The following is a 23,415-nucleotide window of genomic DNA, read 5'->3' as shown; positions in this document are numbered from 1 at the left end:
TGTGCTTTTGTTATAAGAGATCACGTGAAAGTAAAAATGCTTGTTAATGGAAAAATCAGCAGGCTGAGCACATTGTAAAACATCTGAAATGTTGTTTTGGTCATTCTAAAATGCCTTAACCATTTCAGTATTAGTGTTATTATATTATCATTCACCTCCAGTTCTGTCAAGAATGTCTGTGCTCCACGTCTGATGCCTTCAAATGCCACCACGCGTTCATTACCTGTCAGCATTGTCTTCTGAGGTGCAAGTAATTTATTAAATAAGGAAAAGATTCACTCAGCTTCTTCTACTGTAGCAAATTCAGTCTTTACTGTTGACATTTGGCACCAGTTAATCAGGAAGTGACAAGTTTGGTTCTCTTTGACTGGTTGGTTGGAAATGCTGCTTTATTCACAGCTTTTATTAGATAATCCAGTTTTGCGCATACATTTAATTAGCATCTTTAGATGGAAAGATAGCTACTGAAATGCATGCAGTAATTCTGACTGCTATGGTAATTAAAGATAGAAATATTCATAGCTCTTTTGTGTTTTGTTAATTAATGTTAAAAAGAAATATACACATATTTAGCAAATGTCCAGATTTTATAGATATGTGGGTTTTATTTTTACAAAGTTATTGAATTTACTAAATTTTATAAAATGGTCTTAATGACAGCCTCGGTAGAGTAATGTTAATATTAAAATGTGTAGAACTGTATAGATTGTGTTTTGAGATTTTTACAATAGGATATTTACAAAATATCTTTATCGAACATGATCTTTACTTAATATTTAAATTATTTTTGGCATAAAGGGAAAAACAATAGTTTTAAGCCATAGTATGAGTTCATATAACCGTGCAACTTTGTAGTCCAGAGTCACAGATACAAAAATGTGCTGCAAATATTCTGTAGAAATGCACTGCAAATAATTACAACACAACCAAATACAGAAGTGCACTGCAAAAACAGAAACACATTGCAAATCCTCACAAAACGACAGAAATGTGCTGCAATTACAGTAGCGTAGACCTCAGCCTAAATGTTCAAGGGGATCCTAAAAAGTGAGGAATTTGCGTTATTGTTCCGTTGCTACTGGTCAGTGGTGTTTTTAGAGAATTAAAAAGCTAATTTGTTTGTTTGTTTGTTTTATCATTCTACTTTAATTGTAAATGATTAGCCCAATCAAATTACGCAATTAGTTGAGAAATTACATGTTATGGTACTGAAGTTAATCTTAGTACAACTGTACATGACAAACTATTATTCATTCATTCATTTTATTTTCAGCTTAGTCCTTTTATTCATCAGGGGTCGACACAGCGGAATGAATTGACAACTTATCCAGCATATGTTTTACGCAGCTGATGCCCTTCCAACTGCAACCCAACACTAGGAAACACCCATAGGCTCTAGACGAAGCCAACACATTCTCACTCCCAACTCGTCACATACTGACGCTTGGTCAGGAACCCTCGGCGTCAGTTATTGACGCACAGGGTACCCCTTTAGCGTCATATTTAGACGTGCAGGGATTCCCTATAGAATCTGTGCCTGAGCCTGAGGCGTCATATGGAGACGCTGGAGGCTCGTATAATTACCAATAGATGTCAACGCAATTTTTAAAACCTGATTTACGCCTATAATCTTAGTTTTCTTACTTTAAAAATATGTAATTTTTATTTTGTTCATGAAAAGCGTCTGTAAACGGGGTCGAAACTACTGTATGAATAAACTTCGGCCCACGTGACATCCCTTCACGGTGAGTTTAACGCCGCTCTGCTATTGGTCAAACTGCATCAGCGGTGAGTTCTCAGATGAGTTCAACTGTCAACATTAAATATTACGTTAATGCTGCATAATATATTTTTATTGGAGATTAGTTGGTGTTTATAAATATGTTATCATTTACTTTATATTTAATGAGTGAAAATATATTCGGTTGTCCAGTTTAGGGTAACTATGCCTAATAAAACTTTGATTCATTCATATTATTTATTATTTTTTTACTTTAAAAAAATATTAAATTTCAAGTACTAAGTTTAAAAATGTTTTCGGCTGATATTTTTTATTTTAAATTATTTATTAAAGTTGGGGTCATTGTATGTGGCGATCTATTTTTTACAGTCTATGCTCGCTATCCCAAGGTTCATTGCGATCCCAAGGTTCACTGCGGTTTTCCACAAGGTAAGTAAAAAGTAAACAAATAAACACGATTTGTTGATAAAGCATGTACTGTAAACTAGCGACGTTATCTAATTACATCAAGTTCATTTATTAAAAACATATTTTTCTCACATATAACGTTGGTCATGCATTAGAACAATATATACATTTTAAGATAAGGAACAGTGTAACCAGATTGTTGTTTTCCACAATAGAATTCGTGCAAAATCTATATATAATATGCAATATGCAACTCTAATAATACAAATGTATTCGTAATTGTTTCAATATTAAAGAACATCAAGTGTTTCCAAAGGTTTATTGTAAAAACAATTATTTTCCATGCCTTAAAACACACACACACACACACACACACACACACACACACATATATATATATATATATATGTATATATATATATATATATATATATATATATATATATATATATATATATATATATATATATATATATGTATATATATATATATATGTATATATATACATATATATATATACATATATACATATATATATATATATATATATATATATATATATATATATATATATATATATATATATATACATATATATATATATATATATATATATATATATATATATATATATATATAGCATAACAAAAGCTCAAGTATAACTTAAGCTGATGTATGTCACACAATGAATATCATACACTATTACCAGTACAATTTGGCCTTTACCAATTTATTTAATAAAAGAAAGAATCTATCATCTCTAAATTGTGGTAAAGAGGCACAACAAGCTGTCTTCTTTTCAAATATTATGTCAGTCAGGATGGTAATGGTAAAATTCAAGGATTACCTTGCACCTTCTCAGAAATTTACCATTGATCATTTGTATTACAAGTGGCTGGATTGTTTTTAACACAAGCAACGTTTTTTTAAATCATTATCTTAAACAGATTAAGGCTCATTTTGGACTACACTTACATTACTTTACAACTGCTTAATGCAGTACTGATGTATCTAGTAGTTTAGTGGGTTTAACTAATGTCACATCTGTTTTTATTCATTTCAGATGCAGAAACTTTTGACATATGAATTCATCTTGACTAAGGGTAATGTTTTTGTTCAGAATTAATCATTATTTAAAATCATTGTATTTTCTTTGTTATTATGTACAGATTTTAAAAGAATGTACTTTCTTTTAATAAAGAACTCTTCACAGCACTGCAGCTAAACAGTCACAACCTCACAGAGCTGCACAACTACCCCACTCAGATCAGTGTTGAAGCTGGAACCTCATCTTGTGTACAGCAAAGGCAGAGCTGAAAATTCACTGTTTGTCTTGTATTGTGTGGTATGTCATAGTTTTATTAATTTTTTTATTTTATTGCAACACTAAGTAGTCCATTCTGTGGCCAATATGATATAAAGGGCCTAAAATGGGACTGACGTGATCATTGTTTTGATTTCTAGATAAGTACTCATGGGGCTACACATGCAGCTGAAGTTAGCTTCATTGAGTAGGACATTTCTTTCAGTATACTCTTAAAGAGATTCACCCAAAAATGAAAATTCTGTCATTATTGACTCATCCTTCACTTGTTCCAAATATGTCTGAGTTGCTTACTTCAGTTAAACACAAAAAAATTATATTTTAAAGAAAGATGAAAACCTGCAAACATTAACTTCCATAGTATTTGTTTTTTCCTACTATGTATGTCAATGTTTTTAGCTTTCCAGCTTTCATCAAAAAACTTCCTTCATGTTCAACACAAAGTAACTTGGAAGTTTTTAAAAAAGGTTTACAACCACTTAAAGGAGAGTAAATAGTGAACTATTCCTTTAACCCAATCTAGTTGACTTTACTAGAAAATTGTATAGAAACCCAGTGCCTTAAACCCCTTACATTTTATACAGGGTACAACTTAACAGCCATACTTGAATTAAAATATTACTGTAAGTTCAAGAAGATTGTAAAGGTTCTAGGTTAATTTAAAGTGGGCTGTTTAGTTTCACCTTGTGTAAAAACAAAGGATTTAAGGCAACATGTTTCGATGCAGTTTTCTAATAAAGTCAACTAGTTTGGGTTAAGAGTGTAATGGGTTACAGTAATAGCAGTGAATCATGCAGGCATAAAATAAATGTTTAGCCATGTAAAGCAATAAGCTTGTTATAATTTAGAAATATTTTTAGGGTGGAGCACAGTATGCTGTTGTAGTTTTCATATAATTGATGAGTCAAACATGAGATGTGTTTTAAATTGCAAGACGTGAATTAACAATATGTTCATCAAGATTCAAATCTTGCATCTTATATTTTTTAAGGTTTTGGCCCAATAATACCCATATTCTGCTATTTAAAAAATCATACTGGAATTTGTGTCAGCATTCCCTTCAATGAAAACTACAACAGTGGACATCAGTGGTGATAAAAATGTATGAGAAGGATAATGGTGTTCATAATGAGAAGTGCAGTTACTATCCTGATCTCTGAGTTTGTAGAACTGACAGATCTGCTTGGAATACATGGAAACATGCTGGAAATGTTTAACCTATTTTACAGTTAATTCAAGAGTGCAAGGTTTAATGACACTTTACATATATAAATAAATATCACTGAACTTTCTAAATGAAACCTAACACTCATTCTTTGTTCAGTAATGATGTTGTGCACTTCTAATACTTTACAGTGGCAAAACCTGGAATAACACATGGGAGCCCTCCAGGAATTCCTGACACTTTACGCCCAAGTCTCCTCATGCTAACCGGATTGCAATATGACAGTCTAGTCAGCATAAACACCTGGACTCACCAAGCACACTTTGGTTCTCAGTGTTTTGTAAAAATAGTTTTTGCTATTCTTCAGTAAATACTTGAATATGTTTTGAACTTATTCTACTTTTGATGTTTAAGTTCAGAAAGTTGTTATTATAAACATAATTTGCATTCGTCATGAACTTGACTTCTTGTTGTTGTGAAAGCTGTTTATTATGATGGCATTTCCAAAGGCATCATTTGAAAAGATTTTTTGCAGTGCAGTTTTACTTGAGCTTGACATACCAGATGTATGACATGAATAAATATCACAAAATAAATATAATAATAATAATACAAAATATACATTTCCTTCAATTATAATTGTTTTTATTCATTTATATATGTATGGTAATATATTATTGCATTAAAAACTTATAAAATATATATTTTTGGTTAAAATATATATTTTTGCATTTTTGTGTGATTTTTATTATTTATTTTTATTTGTGGCATTATAAATAAATTATAAATGTTTCATTAAAAATGTATTGTGTTTATTTGCATACTCATTTACAATGAACTACTATTTATACTATTTAATGGGCACTATATTTGTCATTTAAGTTTGACATATATTTATATTTGTATACCTACATGATGCAGGGTTTAGTTACAGCAAATGCTTGAAATGTTTTCAAACATGAAGCTTTTTTATTATTTTATTATTGGTTTCAAATTAAGTATACTGCCTATGATCTGGTTTTACTATGATCATTTTGCACATCAGGTTACCCCCACAAAGTAATCTCACGGTAAATATACATTTGTATTTTTAATAAGACAATAAATAACATGTAATATTAATACACATTTTGATATTTAAGTTATATTATAAGGTTATAATCAACCTTCAGCCGGAAGATTACCAAATAGAGACAAAGTGTGACGTAGATTGCGACGTTGTGATTGGACTATAACTTCAAAGCCAAATTAAAAGATCCTTCGTGTTGCTAACTATGTTTTGCTAACTTTGCCACTTTACTAACAGTGTCCTTTATCAATGAGTTATCGCTGTGTTTTAAATAGTTAACGATTAACCAAGATCGTAACCCTAAACTTAACCCTAACTACACCTTTCAAGGAACTACAATTTGTAGCGCCATGTCTTTCCTCTCCCATCTATACAGCGACAAAGGATTGTGGGTAATGTAGTTTAAAGCCTTTTTGTAATAAAATGGAACAGATACAAATTTTAATGAACTAAAGACTATCTGAATAAGGTCATTGTGCATATATTTATGACATATATGAAAGCCAGGCATAAATTTGTTATTTTACAATGAGTATTTTTTAAACAGCTTTTATTGACTTGATCAGTATATATCAGACTATTATATCCAACATTATTTATTGAACATAGCATAGGTAATAGTCTTGCTGATATTCTCTCACTCATTTCTCGTTTGAAATGTGAATACTTTTTCCTTTTCTACGGGGCTCTACTCATCCCCTTTGAGTAAAAGGGCAGTTAACCTATGTAGATGTATTATCTTCAACATGGACAAGAAATTGTATTGTCACATGTACAGTTGTGGTAAAAAAAAAAAAAAAAAAAAAAGCTGTAAAAATAAGCTAAACATTAGTATTCTCTTTAATTACAAGTTATTAGCAATAGTGATCTATGTTCATCACAAATGTTATGAGTTCAGAATAATATGTGTGGATGTAATTCTGAAAGTGTGTTTCATTAATGGTCATCATGTGATATTTAATTGTTTTCACTTTATTTGAAATATGGATAAAAGCTCTTTTAAAATATGTAAATGTTTATAAATAAAACCTTTTTAAAGACATGTATTTGTTTAAAAACCACTCTTTATCTGATTATTTTTACTTTCTAAATCTTCAACTGTTTGTGTAACAGTATGATTTGATGACAATGGATGAACTTGTGTTTAATAATGATTCCACATAATGTCTTTGTCCTGCATGTGGGTTAATTTGTTAATTATTTTCTTTATGATCAAATGATTGTAAGATTTGCTGCATTGTAAGAATCATGAAAATATTGAGAAATGAGGTAACAATGATGAAAAGATATCCTTTCAAATGCTGTGAATAGTTCAAACCTCCAAATGATTAAAAATACATAGTCAATAACCAATAAAATAAAAATGCAAACCTTTAAATTATCTAAACTAGAAGTAAAATAGTTCTGTGCTGTATTTATAAGTTACTGTGTAGTTCTATGTCTACCAAAAATACATATTTCAATACATATTTTATTTTCATTCATTCATTTTCTTTTTGGCTTAGTACCTTTATTAACCAGGGGTCGCCACAGTGCTATGAACCGCCAACTTTTCCAGCATGTTTTTATGCAGCAGATGCTCTTCCAGCCGCAATCCATCTCTTGGAAAATATTTTATTTTTTATCTTGCATTCAATAAAACATTATACAAAGTTAATTTTTATTTTCAGAATAACAGTCGCACTGTTATCTCACAACAAGTGCAGCAGTTTTTTTGTTAGACATTCTAACAAATTAATACAAATGTTTCAAAGTAAGGACAAAAATAAAAGGAGATTAATTTTTTTTTTTTTTTTTAGAAAAATCCATGAGGACCAAATGGATCCATCAAATCTTTGATGTAAATCATAGGTTAATTTTTCCAGAGGTAGAAGTCTGGTTGCCTGACTCAGCCACATATTGACTGGAGGTATCTGAGCAGTTGACCATAATAATGTACATTTTTTGCCCAAGTATATGCAAAAATTAAATTTATCATAAAAATGTATCATAAAATTAATATTTTAAAAGCTCTTAATGTCACTTAATGTAATAATTTCATTTTAATATAGAGTTCCTTAAATCGTTATATGTTGTAAGCAGTGAGGCATACAATAATGCTCTTAATTTACAACACTGATTGATTTTAGAGGAATGCTTACATACTGTACATATCTATGTATTTAAAAAAAAGACAATTTGGTTATAGATGATGACAATTTTATTTAATTTTTTACAGATTTTATTACATGCTTTAGATTCAGGGTTAAGGTCATCCTCTTCTGGATTACAGTAAAAGAAAATCCACAGTCAATGTCATACTCATCAGCTGGAGCTTTATTTAAAAAAAATGTATGTTCTCTGCTCCAGCCAAAACTTGCAGGTACCTTGCAGGTCTCTAGATTGCACCATCTTATTGTTGTTTATTTCTCAGTTATTTTGTTGCTTTTTGAGAATGATGATCCATAGACCTTTTAACCCCTCTTCGTTAAGGCCACATGTCGAATCTTAAAAGAAGAACACAACAACATAAAAATATATTAATATCCTTTGGACTGGGTAACCTTATGCTTATGTCTGTGCCAAAAAATACAAATACATACCAGTACTTTTCAGAAGCAAACAAGCAGGAAAGTTCTTTGAAAGAACCAGGATGAGTTGAAAGGTATTTATAGTGGTTGACCATCTCTGCCACAATAATCCTCTGCTTCTCCTGAAGAATCCTGACTAGCAGGATGATGTTGAACACCCTCCTCTTTGTTGCTGGGTCAGCAGAGTCTGAAATATATTTATGAAAAGAAAGTTGTATAACAAGGATTATACGTCAACTTTTAAAGAATCAACACTGACAGAAGTCTAGTGTACATACCATGCAATATGACGAAGACATCCACATCACTTCTTCTTTTTGTTGTCTTTGCTTCTGCTACTGAAAAAAAAATGACAGTAATAGTAACACAATTTTTCATGACTACATGTAATATTAATAAGAATTTCCTCACCCTCTGCCCACTCCTCTACATCACAGACCAAAGTCTTCCAACTGGTTTCCAGTCACTGCCAGTTTCATGGATTCTGTTTTGCAACTTGCTTTGCAGAGCTGTTGCGGTCTACAGTGATAAGCAATCAAAAATCACAATACTATTAAAATAGGTTACTGAACAACCAAAACAAATTCAACTGGATATCGTTACCTTCTGATATCAACAGGTCAGCGAGATGGCCAAATTGTTGAATATCTGCTAATTCCAGCACATGACCATGAGAGTTACAGTAGCATGTCTGGTCACTCCAATCCTATAGAAGAAATATTGCACTGTTCAACCTCCTTCCCAAAAGTAAAACCAGGCATATCCTGGTATGCCTCACTCCATTTCACCTGGTTAACATATACAAACAAACAAACAAACAAACAAACAAATAAATAAATAAGTAAACCAATAAGTTTTGGCATTTACTTGTAGATCAGTTTAAGACAATCACATAGTTCATCTATCTCAGATATAAACTCATGTGATTAGGCATGAAACACACTAAAATCATGGGCTTAAAGATGGTGCTGAAACTTTGGACAGCTTTTTGCAACTCTTTGGAGGTAGTGTCATTAGTTGATGTAGTCCACAAATCTTCCTGTCAATTCTTAATCCTTAGCTGTAAATAAACCTTCAAAAATGCCATTGTTTGAAAAAGGAATGAAACAGTACAGAACAAGTGCATAACAGTTTATATCTTCTAATCTAATTTTCTTAGGTGAACATCACAGAGCTGTTTTCTTGTTAATTTAGTTTCAACACATACAGTTTAAAGTACCTCGTGCATTCTTGAAATGGTTATGCTTATGGTTCATATCTACTTAAATTGGCAGTATATCTAGTGTGGAAGCAGAACAGATGAAGGGCTCTTCCTTGCAAATACTATCCACCTTGTATTGCACAGACTCCCACTCAAGAATATCTCAGAAAAATGTCTGCTGAGATCTTAGCAGTCCATTAAAAATAATTATACCAACATCTTTTCCACCAATGGAAAGAATATAAAAATACTTTAGGATATATTAATACTTGCATGACCAAATCTGAGATAAAAAGGCCATCAGTATGCCTTAGTTTAAATAAAACCAAAATTTTACTCTAGCCCACTGTCACCTAGGTCTACAGATACAGGGACTAATGGAAACAATGAAATACACACTGACAGTCACTGGAGCAAGGCCCTCTCACATTTGGGAAGATTGGAGTTCCTATGAGCTGTACCAGATAAAAACAACAAAAAAATGTACATTTATAACATTTCTAACTTATCCTAAGACTAGTAGACAAGCAGCATAAGCAGTTCTAATTTCCTAAACCCCAATGTGGACAGTTGATGGCCTATAAGGTGTTATAAAATCAGACAAAACAAAATACTTTCTGAAAAAGAAAAAAAATGGTTGGCCACTATCAACACCCAGAACAATTAGTTTTAAACAGTTAGGCCACAATATTTTGTGAGCTTATGCTGTAGTTTTTAAATGTTTGTCATAAGCAATAGTAATAGTAAAACTAATGCGTTTCTTTCTGTTATTACAATAGTAGTGAAAGAATAAATGCATTTTATCTCATACAATCACATATGCCTAAACAATGTAGACATTTCATATACATGGAATGAAAAACTTCACTAACCCTTGACTGATTCCAGAGTGGTCTTGGCCTTCCTTACATGGTGGTGCTTTCTGCAGATCACCAAGTTGTCATCAAAACTTGAGCTTATAATTGAGATCTTGATGATAAATCTGAGTATTGAGGAATCACTCATGGTGATAGGCAGAAACAGGCTGAAAGACACAAGAATTAATCAAACAAATATAAATGTGTTAACAGAGATAGAGAGAGAGACAAGTGCAATTTAACATATAAACATGGGTAAAGTGATTTTACTTTTTGCTTATTAGAAAACAAAATTGGATTTTTAAAGAAATCTAAAGAACCTGAAAAGAGCAAAGAAAAAATATTCATATCTGAACAGTGAACACCTTATAATGTACACCTGTATATATATATATATATATATATATATATATATATATATATATATATATATATATATATATATATATATATATATACTGTATATATATGTGTGTGTGTGTGTGTGTGTGGTAGATTAAGCTATTTTTTTGTTTAGTTTTGTGTTGTACAATGAATAAAATGTGCTCAGACGGGCAGAATTTCTGCCTTTTTCCTTTAAAGGCATGGAAAATAATTGTTTTTACAATAAACCTTTGGAAACACTTGATGTTCTTTAATATTGAAACAATTACGAATACATTTGTATTATTAGAGTTGCATATTGCATATTATATATAGATTTTGCACGAATTCTATTGTGGAAAACAACAATCTGGTTACACTGTTCCTTATCTTAAAATGTATATATTGTTCTAATGCATGACCAACGTTATATGTGAGAAAAATATGTTTTTAATAAATGAACTTGATGTAATTAGATAACGTCGCTAGTTTACAGTACATGCTTTATCAACAAATCGTGTTTATTTGTTTACTTTTTACTTACCTTGTGGAAAACCGCAGTGAACCTTGGGATCGCAATGAACCTTGGGATAGCGAGCATAGACTGTAAAAAAATAGATCGCCACATACAATGACCCCAACTTTAATAAATAATTTAAAATGAAAAATATCAGCCGAAAACATTTTTAAACTTAGTACTTGAAATTTAATATTTTTTTAAAGTAAAAAAATAATAAATAATATGAATGAATCAAAGTTTTATTAGGCATAGTTACCCTAAACTGGACAACCGAATATATTTTCACTCATTAAATATAAAGTAAATGATAAAATATTTATAAACACCAACTAATCTCCAATAAAAATATATTATGCAGCATTAACGTAATATTTAATGTTGACAGTTGAACTCATCTGAGAACTCACCGCTGATGCAGTTTGACCAATAGCAGAGCGGCGTTAAACTCACCGTGAAGGGATGTCACGTGGGCCGAAGTTTATTCATACAGTAGTTTCGACCCCGTTTACAGACGCTTTTCATAAACAAAATAAAAATTACATATTTTTAAAATAAGAAAACTATGAAAATAGGCGTAAATCAGGTTTTAAAAAGTTTGTTGACATCTATTGGTAATTATACGAGCCTCCAGCGTCTCCCTATGACGCCTCAGGCTCAGGCACAGATTCTATAGGGTATCCCTGCACGTCTAAATATGACGCTAAAGGGGTACCCTTTGCGTCAATAACTGACGCCGAGGGTTCCTGACCAAGCGTCAGTATGTGACGAGTTGGGAGTGAGAACGTGTTGACGAAGCCAGACTCTAACCAGCGACCTTCTTGCTGTGAGGCGATCGTGCTACCCTCTGCGCCACGCGTCCCCTTTTATTATTATTATTATTATTATTATTATTATTATTCGTAGTAGTAGTAGTAGCAGTAGTTGTTGTTGTTGTTGACAGAATGGGCTACAAGCACACAGACTTAATTTTCTGCCAGGCAGCCCAAGGGCTTCCAGTGAACTGTCTATCATTACCAAATTGTCACGGTTAAGATCTGATTTCCTTAAAAATCAGTGACCTTCACTGCCTGTTTGATATATAATTTGAAGTGGGTCTCAGATCGAACAAGAAGCACTGCAATAAATTGAATTTCCTCCTGTTATGTATTTAAAAATATTTATTTTACCCCAGTATTTTCAATAGAATTTCTGCGCTAGCCTGTTGCTAATGACAAGCTAGTGGTTACAACGGTCTTCCATCTCGTTTTACGCTTGAACAACTAAATGACTGCTTTAGTCTATTTAACTAAATGTATTGTAATTACATTACAGCATTGATGCTGTAAAAACAACCTTGTGAAATTGAAAAATAGTCACATTAAGCTTTCACCGGAAGTTTATCGTTGGCTTTAAAACTGTATCTGTGCAAAGAGTCCATACCTTAAAGTCCATGTGAAGCGAAAGTTGTTGAGACTTTTGTTTCAGTATGTTGAAACAACTTCCAACTGAAGCTAAATATTGTGTAAATGTTGAGCTGAAGTCATTAAACTGACCTCAACAGAAAATGACCACCATTCCAAGTGTGGAAGCAAACAGTCAGACTTTGAAGATTACCAAAACATTATTATTATTATTTTTTTTTTGAGTTTGTTACTTTGCACTGATTTATTGTTCACATAAACAACAGCAATGTGCACTAGGAAAATAAACACTGTAAATGTTGATTTCACACAGGCTTCCATTGAATGCTTGAAGCAAATCCTGATCAGAGCAAGCTAGGAGTAGTTAAATAAGCATGTTTCTAACAGGTTTGTCACTTTTTAGGATCCCTTGAAACATTCTGAGCTATTTGCAGTTTTGTAAAGCTGATGTGTTAATTTTGTCAAGCTGATGTGTTCCTAATTTGTTTTTTAGTAATTAAATTTTAATGAAAGCTGAGCCCTCTCTGCCACTGTACCTCTGCGTGCAACTTTCGCTCAAGTTACAGCAACGTTAAACAGGCTTGACCGCAATGACCATGACCGTCAGCGCCCCGCTAGAGAGAGCAGAGGACGTCAGACGAGAGGGTACAGCTGGCACTGCCATGCCCAATCCTCCCTGCACCTCAATGACCTTGACATAATCCTCCATCTGAAGGAAAAGCCTCCAGGAGTTTCAGACTAATCCCCTCTCCGCATATTCACAAGTTTCTTATTCAGCGGCGTGCAGGAGCTAATCAGAGATCAGGGTTTGATATGCAGCAGATAGAGAATCTGTTATGGCTCAGAGTTTTATAGACTGAACATTTGCAAAGCGTCTTTGCACCAGTAGCTTACGGTACTCTGACAGTCGCCTGCTTCTTTTCAAATCTAAAGCCCAAAGTATACTTTCATTTTATGTGTTAAAGTTCATGCGAAATATACACCCTGTAGTGCGTGCTACAAATTTCATTACATTTTTTTCACACTATCTGATTGTTTAAACTGAGGTTTTTGCATGCTATCAAATTGAGGAGATGCTGGATCCGCTGTGCATTCGATTTATTAAAAAAAAAATATATATTATATATAAAATAAAAATATAAAAATAATATATATATATATATATATATATATATATATATATATATATATATATATATATATATATATATATATATATATATATATATATATATATATGGATGTATGTATGTATGTACAGTTGAAGTCAGAATTATTAGCCCCCCTGAATTATTAGCCTCCACTGTTTATTTTTTTACCCAATTTTATGTTTTAATAACTCATTTGCAATAACTTATTTATTTTATCTTTGTAGATAATATTATTAGTAAATAATATTTCACAAGATATTTTTCAAGACACTTCTATACGGCTTAAAGTTACATTTAAAGGCTTAACTAGGTTAATAAGGTTTACTAGGCAGGTTTAGGTAATTAGGCAAGTTATTGAAAAATGATGGTTTGTTCTGTAGACTATTGAAAAAAAAAATTGCTTAAAGGGGCTAATAATTTTGGCCCTAAAATGTTGTTTAAAAAATTAAAAACTGCTTTTATTCTAGCTGAAATAAAACAAATAAGACTTTCTCCAGAAGAAAAAAAATATTATCAGACATACTGTGAAAATTTCCTTGCTCTGTTAAACATCATTTAGAAAAAAATTTAAAAAGAAAAAAAATTATAATAATCAAAGGAGGGGCTAATAATTCTGACTTTAACTGTATATTTGGCTTAAGTGTTCACCAATAGAGTGATTTTTATTTATAATTTGTATATTGTTGTATATTTCTGCTGAATCAAACACAAATTGCTAAAATACATCAATAAAAATCTAGCGTGCTTCATTATTTATTATTTAAAGAACACTATTGTTTGTAAATATCTCAAAATGGGATCTCAAAACAATCTTGAGATAATTTATTTTAGGATAATATCTCAATTTGAGATGCTTTAAGAAATACCTAATACTAAACGATATTGGACAAATCTGACATTTTGTTTTTCTTTTATTGTTCTACTTGGAAATAATTTTTGGTCACACAGTGAAATAAACAGTTCATGCATTATGGTTTTGTATATAAAATGTAAAAATTGCACTGCAAAGTCAACTCAACATTGCATATCTTTGCGATGTGACTATTGCGGATGCAGACATTGGCAATATCAATGCTGCAAGTATATTTTGTATATTGCAGCCCTTATGCTAGCCAATAATTTTGTATGAAATACTTACAATTATTTGGAAATTTGACCAATCTTGTTTGTATCTAAAGTAGTTTCTTTTAAACAACACTATGCATTTTAAAGTGTCTTTAAAGGAATAGTTTACCCTAAGATGTAACACTTTTGTTTATGTAATGACTTTCAGGCCAACCCTGATGTAGATTTTTAACTGTGGCCCTTATTGATTCATTAAATGTAAGTCAATAGGTACTGGCATTTCGATAGTTAAAAAAAAATGGCTCTTGACTATTGACTTCAATGTTCGCGTAGGAGTGGGTGCAGCCAATAGAATCCTTTTCTCTCTAGACATCCAGTCTCATTCACTTCCATTCATTTGTTTTATGTTAAAACAGCTTTTTATGCTGCTTAATGTTGCAAAGTGATATTTTATTATAATAATATTCTATTGTTTATATATAGCCATGACACTTATCTGTAAAGCAAGTAGTTTGACTATTTTCTGCCGATTATTATTCCTAGTCATTTCTCCCATAGGCAGCTGACTAGGAAGTTCTAAAACAATTACAAAAACGGGCGCACTTCCACATTGCAGAACAAGGTCATTGAGGTCTAAAAGAGTGAAAAGATTAGCCTGTGCAAGAAATTGAACATTATTGACAACATCATTACCTTTAATCCTCAACCCGGCAAATGGTGTTTACCCTAGTCTGGAACATCAACTTAATTTTTTGTTGCTTGTTTATATATATATATATATATATATATATATATATATATATATATATATATATATATATATATATATATATATATATATATATATGTGTGTGTGTACAGTTGAAGTCAGAATTATTAGCCCCCCTGAATTTTAGACCGTCAAAGTACCTGTAGCAATGACTTGCATTTTATTAATCACCAAGAACCACATTTACAGTTAAAAATTTTAAGATAACATTATTTTTAGATGGACACCACATTTAAGACAAATAACTCAAGCTGAGTGTCTGTAGTAGTATCTCAGAATATTTAAAAATAAAATAATGAGGGGTGGTTGAGATCTAATGTTGAGCTATTCTGTTTTTCCCATTGTTTTTTTTAATTTATTTTTGTGTGTCAGAAACTGACTTCTATAAATTTCTGTCAGCTAGTAAGCATCATGTTGTCTGGTTGCCATAGCAACATAAAAAAGGCCAAAATGCCAGGAAGAAATTATGTGGAGTAAATCCCACAATTGCTTTTTTTCAGTTTAGATGAATGTTATAAATCACTAAAGGCAATGTAATAAATGACATTCCATGCTGAGTGTCTGCTGAAATTCCTACATTGACCAACACATGCATATTAAATCACCCCATACGTTTTGCAATATGCATTTTATGGGCTGAAACATTCCCTGTAATGGAAACACGTTAACCTAAACAAGCTCTTTTGATTGCCTGCCTTGAATTATTTATTTATTTAATTACTTTTTTTTATTTGCTCATTTTTTATTATTCCATCATGCAATTCGATACCCTATTGCCATTTCAAATATATCTCCAACTTCCAGAAAACAATTTATGAGATAAGCATTTTTATGGCCATGTCATTGACCAATTTAAAGTGACACACTGCAGGCAAAAACACAATGTATGTTTGTATTTATTTATGTATTTATTTATTTATTATATATATATATATATATATATATATATATATATATATATTTTTTTTTTTTTTTTTTTTTTTTTTTTTGCTAGAAATGTATGCAAGCAATTGCATATTTAGGTAAATAATGCCACATTTGCATATTTAAAAGATAACATTTTAAAGCAAATAAATTCTAAAATTATGCAATTATATATGTAATCAATCAACTATGGTGATAACTATCTGTTATTTTCCTACCTTATTCACTTGTAGTGTCACGCTTTTAAATGAATTCAGCTAACAATTTATGAGGTAAGCGATTTAATGTCCATCTTATTGACCTATATACACAAACTGAACCACTTTCATCCAGAAGAAACACGCTAGGCAGAGGTGAAACGGCTATGAAAGCAGAGCGGGAATAGTATAAGAGTGAAGCAGGCAGACGGAAAGAAACAGAAAGGAGTGGGTTTAGTTGTGCTCACAACGTCATATTAAGGGAAACACGGAGACTGTTGCTATGCCAACGCAGACGGGGCACCGCATTTCAATGCAGACATCCACAGAAGGCCTCTCTCCACGTCAGACAGTGCTTTGCCAGTGACGCCTCGCATTTGCACAGAATAAATGTTTACATCTAGCATACGTTCCTCTTTAAAATGGCAACTCCTCAAGGCTAGCTCTTCTCTGCTCAGCCGCTCTACCTGTTTCATATTAAAATGCGCATCGCTGGGAGGCAAAGTGAGACTTCTTTGTGAGCCATTACTGCCTGTCTTTGTGTATCTTGTTTAAATTAGCTGAAGTAATTGTTCCCTTTTACAAATTAGTGAAATTGACCGCTATTTAAATCTTATTCCTGAATGAAAGGATTAGTTTAAAATTTCATAAAATAATTAAAACTGTGTCATAATTCACTCACCTTTCAAGCCATCCTAAGTGTATCTGCCATTCTTTAAAAGCACAGATGAGGTTATATTAACTTATAAATGTGCACTGTAAAATATAATGTGATTAATAAATACATGACTATATAAGTTATTTATGTTTCAACTTAGTTTTTATTAGGAAAAGTTCATATTATTTTCTAAATTGATTTCCACTTTAATAAAAAAACAAACAATTAAAAAACAAAGCTTTGTTCGAAATTCGTTATAACAAAGCTTTATTTTACTACACATTCACATAAATCAACTATTTAAAAAAGAGTTAATGCCTTTTCCATAAATAAAAAAAATAAAAAATTAATAACAAGTGTAAAAGTAGCAAAATTACATGCGATGCTTAAAGGCTGACTTATACTTCTGCGTCAAGCGCTTGCATATGCTCCGGCACATCCTTTACGCGGTCGCCGATGCACTCCTCTCAAAGAATTAAACTAGAAATCGCAACAACATGTAGCACAAGCTATGTGATTGGTCAGCTTGGTAGCGATGACGAGTGTAGGCAGGGCAGAGAGCCGCACGAACCCTTTGAACAGTTTATTACGAGTGTCGAGTCCTGTGAAGGAGCTCCAGATGGAAAGTTTTGTTTTGTGTTTACGCCGGTTCCCTTCTCTGAATAAGTTTGAGCTACTTGGACATCAGGTAGCGTTCAGAAAAACAAAACACCAGAAGAAAAACTTGACATAGAGGGACATAAAAACCTCACTGCCAGCTAGCGTTTCGGAAGTGTTAATGCAGAGCAACACATACAGCATGCAAAAATGTACAGTAAATGCGTGGCTACGTGCAAGGCATACCTTATAGGTCATGGCGATCACTTTGTACTTCTGCACCAAATGCACATGTATGGTCTGGCGCAGCCTTCACATGGTCGCATACCCTCATTGCGGCTGACACCGATGTGTAACTCTCAAAAAATAGAACTACACGAAGTGACAACAAGTAACACAAGGTCTGTGATTGGTTGGCTTGGTAGTGGCGATGAGTGTGGGCGAGACCTAAGGCTGTGGGCCTAATAGAGCGACTATTTACAAGTGTCGAGTCCCGTGGAGGAGCTCCAGATGGAGACTTTTGTTTTGTGTTTACCTTATGACTAAAATTGTTGCATGTAAAGTTGTTCTGCCGGTTCCTGCCTCTAAGTGAGCGAGATTTACCTACTTGTACTGTATGTAGTATTAAAAACACTCGCGAAGAAACAAAGAAACATAAAATCTGCCAGCTAATGTTTTAGAAGTGTAATTGAGCAACACATTTAGCACATAGAAATGCGACAGTATGCACAAGGCATGCGCTGTGAATCACTGTGATCACTTAATGCAGAAGAATAGATTAGCCTTTAATTTAAGTATCAGCATTTCTTATATTAAAAAAAAATACAACCAGAGGTTGGTCAAAAGTACCAAGCAGTCTAATTTAAATAATCTCAATAAATAAATTGCACTTGATGTATTTCGTCTACTTCCTTGTTTCATAGAAATCAAACAGAATCATTTTGAGCTGGATTGGAGTAAAATGAATGCTTACCTCTCAGTCCAAGATTTAAATTATTTAATTTATAGATTATAAATAAAATGTATATGTTTATATATTTCTTTCACTAAAGTGGAAATCAGTTAAAAATTATTTTAACTTGACTGACTTCTTTCCTTCCACTTTAAAGTCATTTTAAAATGTAATATTTTAAAAATGTAAAATAAGCATTTAATGTAATAGCCAGCAACATTTTCTATTGCATATTAAGCACATTTTTAGCAACCCTGACCAATATGTGTAACTCAGATAGGTCTTTGACTGCTGCAAAAACATAAAAAAACTCCTGATATTTTAGCAACAATTGCAAAATAATCAAATAAACCACATACTGTTACCTTTTGGGAGGGTTCGATTTAAGAGATGATTTTACCATCACTGTCACAGTCAGAGCAAATTTCCCTAGTTCATTCAGCATCTGGCTCATATTCCAGCATCTTCAAAATCAATATTGCCGACAGCCTATTCACCAGATCCACCATCAAGTGGCAGTGACACATATTTGATTGTGTAAAGTAATTGCTCTGCGGTAACGCCATTTAAAGCAGATTCAAGTTTTCCTGAGGATATTTTTTGTTTTATTCCTGTGGTAATTATAAGTGAAATATCCAATCATTACCGTGTATCAGAAGTTGGTTTTGCTTATATATACTGTACATGTATGTTTTTTGTTTTACTTGATTCCAAACTTGATGGTCCCTTTTTATTGAGTTTAATTAAAATTGACACTACAAGCCAACTAATTCTCATTACAGTATAAGTAGTCTTTAAGGTTGGGGTTGATTAGTGTAAGTTCACATGCGCTTGCAAAGTTTTACTGTGAACATATTCAACAAAATGTGCAAAAGAGACCCGAAAACTTAGTGTTTACATGATTTCTAAATAAAGGGATCAGTTCATATCACATATTCAAAAAAAAAAGTTTATTTACAGTTTCTCCAGTTCGCAATTGAACACCAGTAATGATATACAGCCACATCGCAATGCTATGAGTGTGATAATGTGTTTATACAACAGTTCAATGGCATAATCGTGTGTATAAAAAAAGAAAATAAAACAGCTGACGTCAGAAAAGCAGATACCGTTGCTATTTTATCAACGTCTCTTTAGAGCTAGTATATGAATGATTCTCTAGTGTGATGTCTAAAGTGATGACAAAACAGGTGATTTTGCTCACATTTTAAGATTATAAGACTGAACGACACGAAATGCCATCAGTCTACAGGGATTTCCCAGTATTTCTCTGTTGCAATCAGGATATCAAAATTAATAAACCCCAAAAAAGCCAGAGCAAAGCAAACACTACCAGTTTTTGTGGAATAAATACAGCAATACAAAATACAAAAGAAAGAGATCGAATGTCACTTACCTGATTTATAATGATTTGTTCTGTTGTAGTTTGAAATTTACACTGAAAAAATGCAGTTTTTCTCTTCTAAGGACTTAAGGCTGATTTATACTTCTGCGTCAAGCGCATGCTTATGCTACGACGCAGCCTATGCACGGAAGCATAGCCCCTCGGTGTTGACGCACACCTCTAAAAAAATGTAACGCGTACACGTAGTGCAAGCGCTGTGATTGGTCGGCTTAGCGCTGACGAGTCTAGGCAGAGTTTAGAGCCGTGAAAACTTGATGCAGCGGGTGTTTACAAGTGTGGAGTACCGTAAAGGAGCTCCGGATAAAGACTGTTGTTTTGTGTTTACCTTATGATTAAAGTTGTTGCACGTCCGCCGGTTCCTGCCTCAAAATGAGTGAATTTGAGCCACTTGTACATTAAAGAAGCGTTTAGAAAAAACAAAACACCAGCGAAGAAACTTGACACAGAGAAACAAACACCTACTGCCAGCTAGCATTTCGGAAGTGTGTTGCAGAGTAACAGAAACAGCGCTCAGATTTATAAATGCATGGCTACGCACTAGGCTTGCACCGTGGGTCATGCCGATCACTTGACGCAGAAGTAAAACTAGGTTTTACAGTATAATGGAGTCTCTCTCACCATCTTGTGGCAGAACGTCAAATGTTACTTTCTTAAGTCTGCTCAGGCTGATGGCGGTCGATGCACTGAATCCCATGCTCCAAATTTATAAATATTTTTAAATAGTCACTATCCTTATAAATAAACTGCATAGTCACAATCTAAACAACTACATTCTCAAATAAATAAGCCTCAAAAGTGCATTGTTGTCTAACAGCAGCGAGATTTGTCAAACTGTAGAGTGTCCTCTGTCCTCTTGTTGCTGTATGTGGGCAGAGTAATACACAAGGGTGAAGGGTTAGGAGGCTGGACGAGTGCTGTCATTTGCAGAATATAATTATGGGTAAAGTAAGATAGACCAAAGCAAGATTATACAATATTATAGGCATCGGGTTTTTGTATAAAAAATATTTCTATTTAAAACTTTACAAGATTCCAGCTTCCAGCAACTTCCGTACAATTCATAGTTTATATATTATGTAACTCAATTTTGTTGGCTAGGATGGCTTTGAGAGTGAGTAAATTATAGGATCATTTTCATTTCTGTGTGAACCATTCCCTACCTGAAAAAAAATATATCTTAATGCAACCCAGATTAGCAATAAAAACACAATAAAAGCGTGTGACTGAAATTAATTAATATCTAATAATTACTTCTGACTGTGTGCTTGTTCCTTTTAGTTAAGGCTGTTGAGCAAGAAATATGAATGTAAACACAGTGTAAATGCCTCCATTTCACAGCAGAGCAGCTCCGCAACCTTTTTGTGTTTCACCGAACGCTCTTTAAATATTTGTTAACAAGGTGTGTGTTGCTTTTTAATTCCCTGTTGGTTGCGTGCTCCCTTGCTATCTACTGATGCAGTTGGCTTTTTCGCTGTACTCCATTACGTTCCAGTTTGTAGGTAATTTCATCTTCATTTTTCAAATTTGAGAAGTCACTGTGGCATAAACTGTTATGCGAAACAGATGCGACAGCTGAGATGTGACTAGTGACGGATGGAATCATGGGAGAGGCACTTTTATTGGCTTTTGTGTCTGAAATTAGAACAAATGAGGCAAAAGAGCACCAATTCAGGTGGTGGAAAGAAAGAAAAAGCTGCTAAAACACATGCAGAAAAAATGCATATCTGGATATGGGGTCATTTATAAATAAAAGAAGTTCTCTTTATGTGTCTAAAAGTGTGAGGGGCGCATAAATGATGTATCATGTTCAAATGCGGTGCCTCTTAGTATACAGTATGTGCACAAGGTGTCACCTCCCCAAACCAGATAACTACTAGTACTTTTTCAAAGATGAATAGTGGAATTGATTGAGAAGATACTGTATATGGTACAGTATACACGGATATTAGCTTGGTTTGCTTCGTTGATGTTCATGTTTTGAAGTTATTGAATGTTAAAACCTTTAACTAATGTGTTGAATTAATGTTACTGTTTTGAAAAAGCTTGCATTAAATAGGATTGCATTGTGTTGATTTAATGGATATCTGAAGTATGTTCCTCTTAAGCAGCCCATTAATTATGTACTTCTGTTTAGAAGGTGCAAGTTCAATGACTTTTTTATTTTTAAAAAATAAACTGAATTTCTAGTTAAAATGTTTTGTTATTCTTTAAAGGAGCATGCATTTTACTTCAGGTTCAGGTGCATCTTTATTTCAGGTTCTCAGGTTTTTCAGCATTCTTTTTTTAATCCATTTGCCTTCATTGGCATTTGAAAAATGCATCTCTTTAAAATGTCTCTGCGGTGTGACAGATGATTTTTAACCGTACTAATTGTCCATGTACTCTTTCAATTAATATTAGCTCAGAAAAAGCAGCATGAATTACAATTCTAATTATAAAAGAATTAGCTAAATACTGTTTAAAATGGTTTTAGATGGAGTACCGCACATCACACTGCAGGATATGCCGGCAAAATAAAAGTATTTCGTGCCAGTTACCCATTTTCTGAAATTCTTCTTAAAATGGAAAATATTCCATGGCAAAACTTATTTTGTGATATAATATAATATAATATAATATAATATAATATAATATAATATAATATAATATAATATAATATAATATAATATAATATAACATAGCATAACATAATTTAACATAACATAACATAACATACCATAACATAACATAACATAATATAATATAATATAATATAATATAATATAATATAATATAATATAATATAATATAATATAATATAATACTTATATTTCATCTCACATTCCCTTTAAGAGTCATATATATATTTTTTTTATTTTATTTAATTGAACCATGTTTTAATTAAATGACAAATAGAGGACTATGCAGAAGACATCTGCTAGGAAATCAAGGCAAAAACTAGTGTAACTATTTTGTTATAAATGAAATGTTTTTGTTTTTACCGTACAAAGGTTATTATAAAAATTAAACAAAGAAAATACTGTATTAATTAATACAAAGCAATGTTTGTTTTTTTAGTTATTTTAATATTATTAAAAAA

At 32.3% G+C, this 23,415-nt stretch overlaps 1 protein-coding gene and 2 long non-coding RNA genes across 40 annotated transcripts in view; 2 read left to right on the top strand and 1 right to left on the bottom strand.

The window, feature by feature from the left end:
• The window catches only part of nrxn2a (neurexin 2a), a 762,095-nt gene that overhangs the window by 165,826 nt on the left and 572,854 nt on the right, over positions 1 to 23,415 (top strand).
• Positions 2,128 to 5,438, top strand: LOC147838863 (uncharacterized). The gene is made up of 4 exons (XR_015520457.1): positions 2,128 to 2,170; positions 3,213 to 3,252; positions 3,351 to 3,494; positions 4,830 to 5,438. It is a non-coding gene; the product is annotated as an uncharacterized LOC147838863 (long non-coding RNA).
• Positions 7,885 to 11,914, bottom strand: LOC147838862 (uncharacterized). Of its 4 annotated transcripts, none has more exons than XR_015520436.1 (9): positions 11,669 to 11,914; positions 11,243 to 11,302; positions 10,351 to 10,502; positions 9,882 to 9,933; positions 8,881 to 9,065; positions 8,689 to 8,796; positions 8,556 to 8,615; positions 8,290 to 8,464; positions 7,885 to 8,193 (listed from the first exon to the last, which is right to left on the bottom strand). It is a non-coding gene; the product is annotated as an uncharacterized LOC147838862 (long non-coding RNA). The 4 variants fall into 4 exon arrangements; XR_015520437.1 differs by having other exon boundaries at positions 8,556 to 8,612; XR_015520435.1 differs by lacking the exon at positions 9,882 to 9,933.

This window comes from Danio rerio, chromosome 21 (genome assembly GCF_052040795.2).
Source record: "Danio rerio strain M-AB ecotype USA chromosome 21, GRCz13ab, whole genome shotgun sequence".
NCBI lineage: Eukaryota > Metazoa > Chordata > Actinopteri > Cypriniformes > Danionidae > Danio > Danio rerio.
The sequence above is the reverse complement of the archived record's forward strand: the minus strand, read 5'-3'. Positions and strand labels throughout refer to the sequence as shown.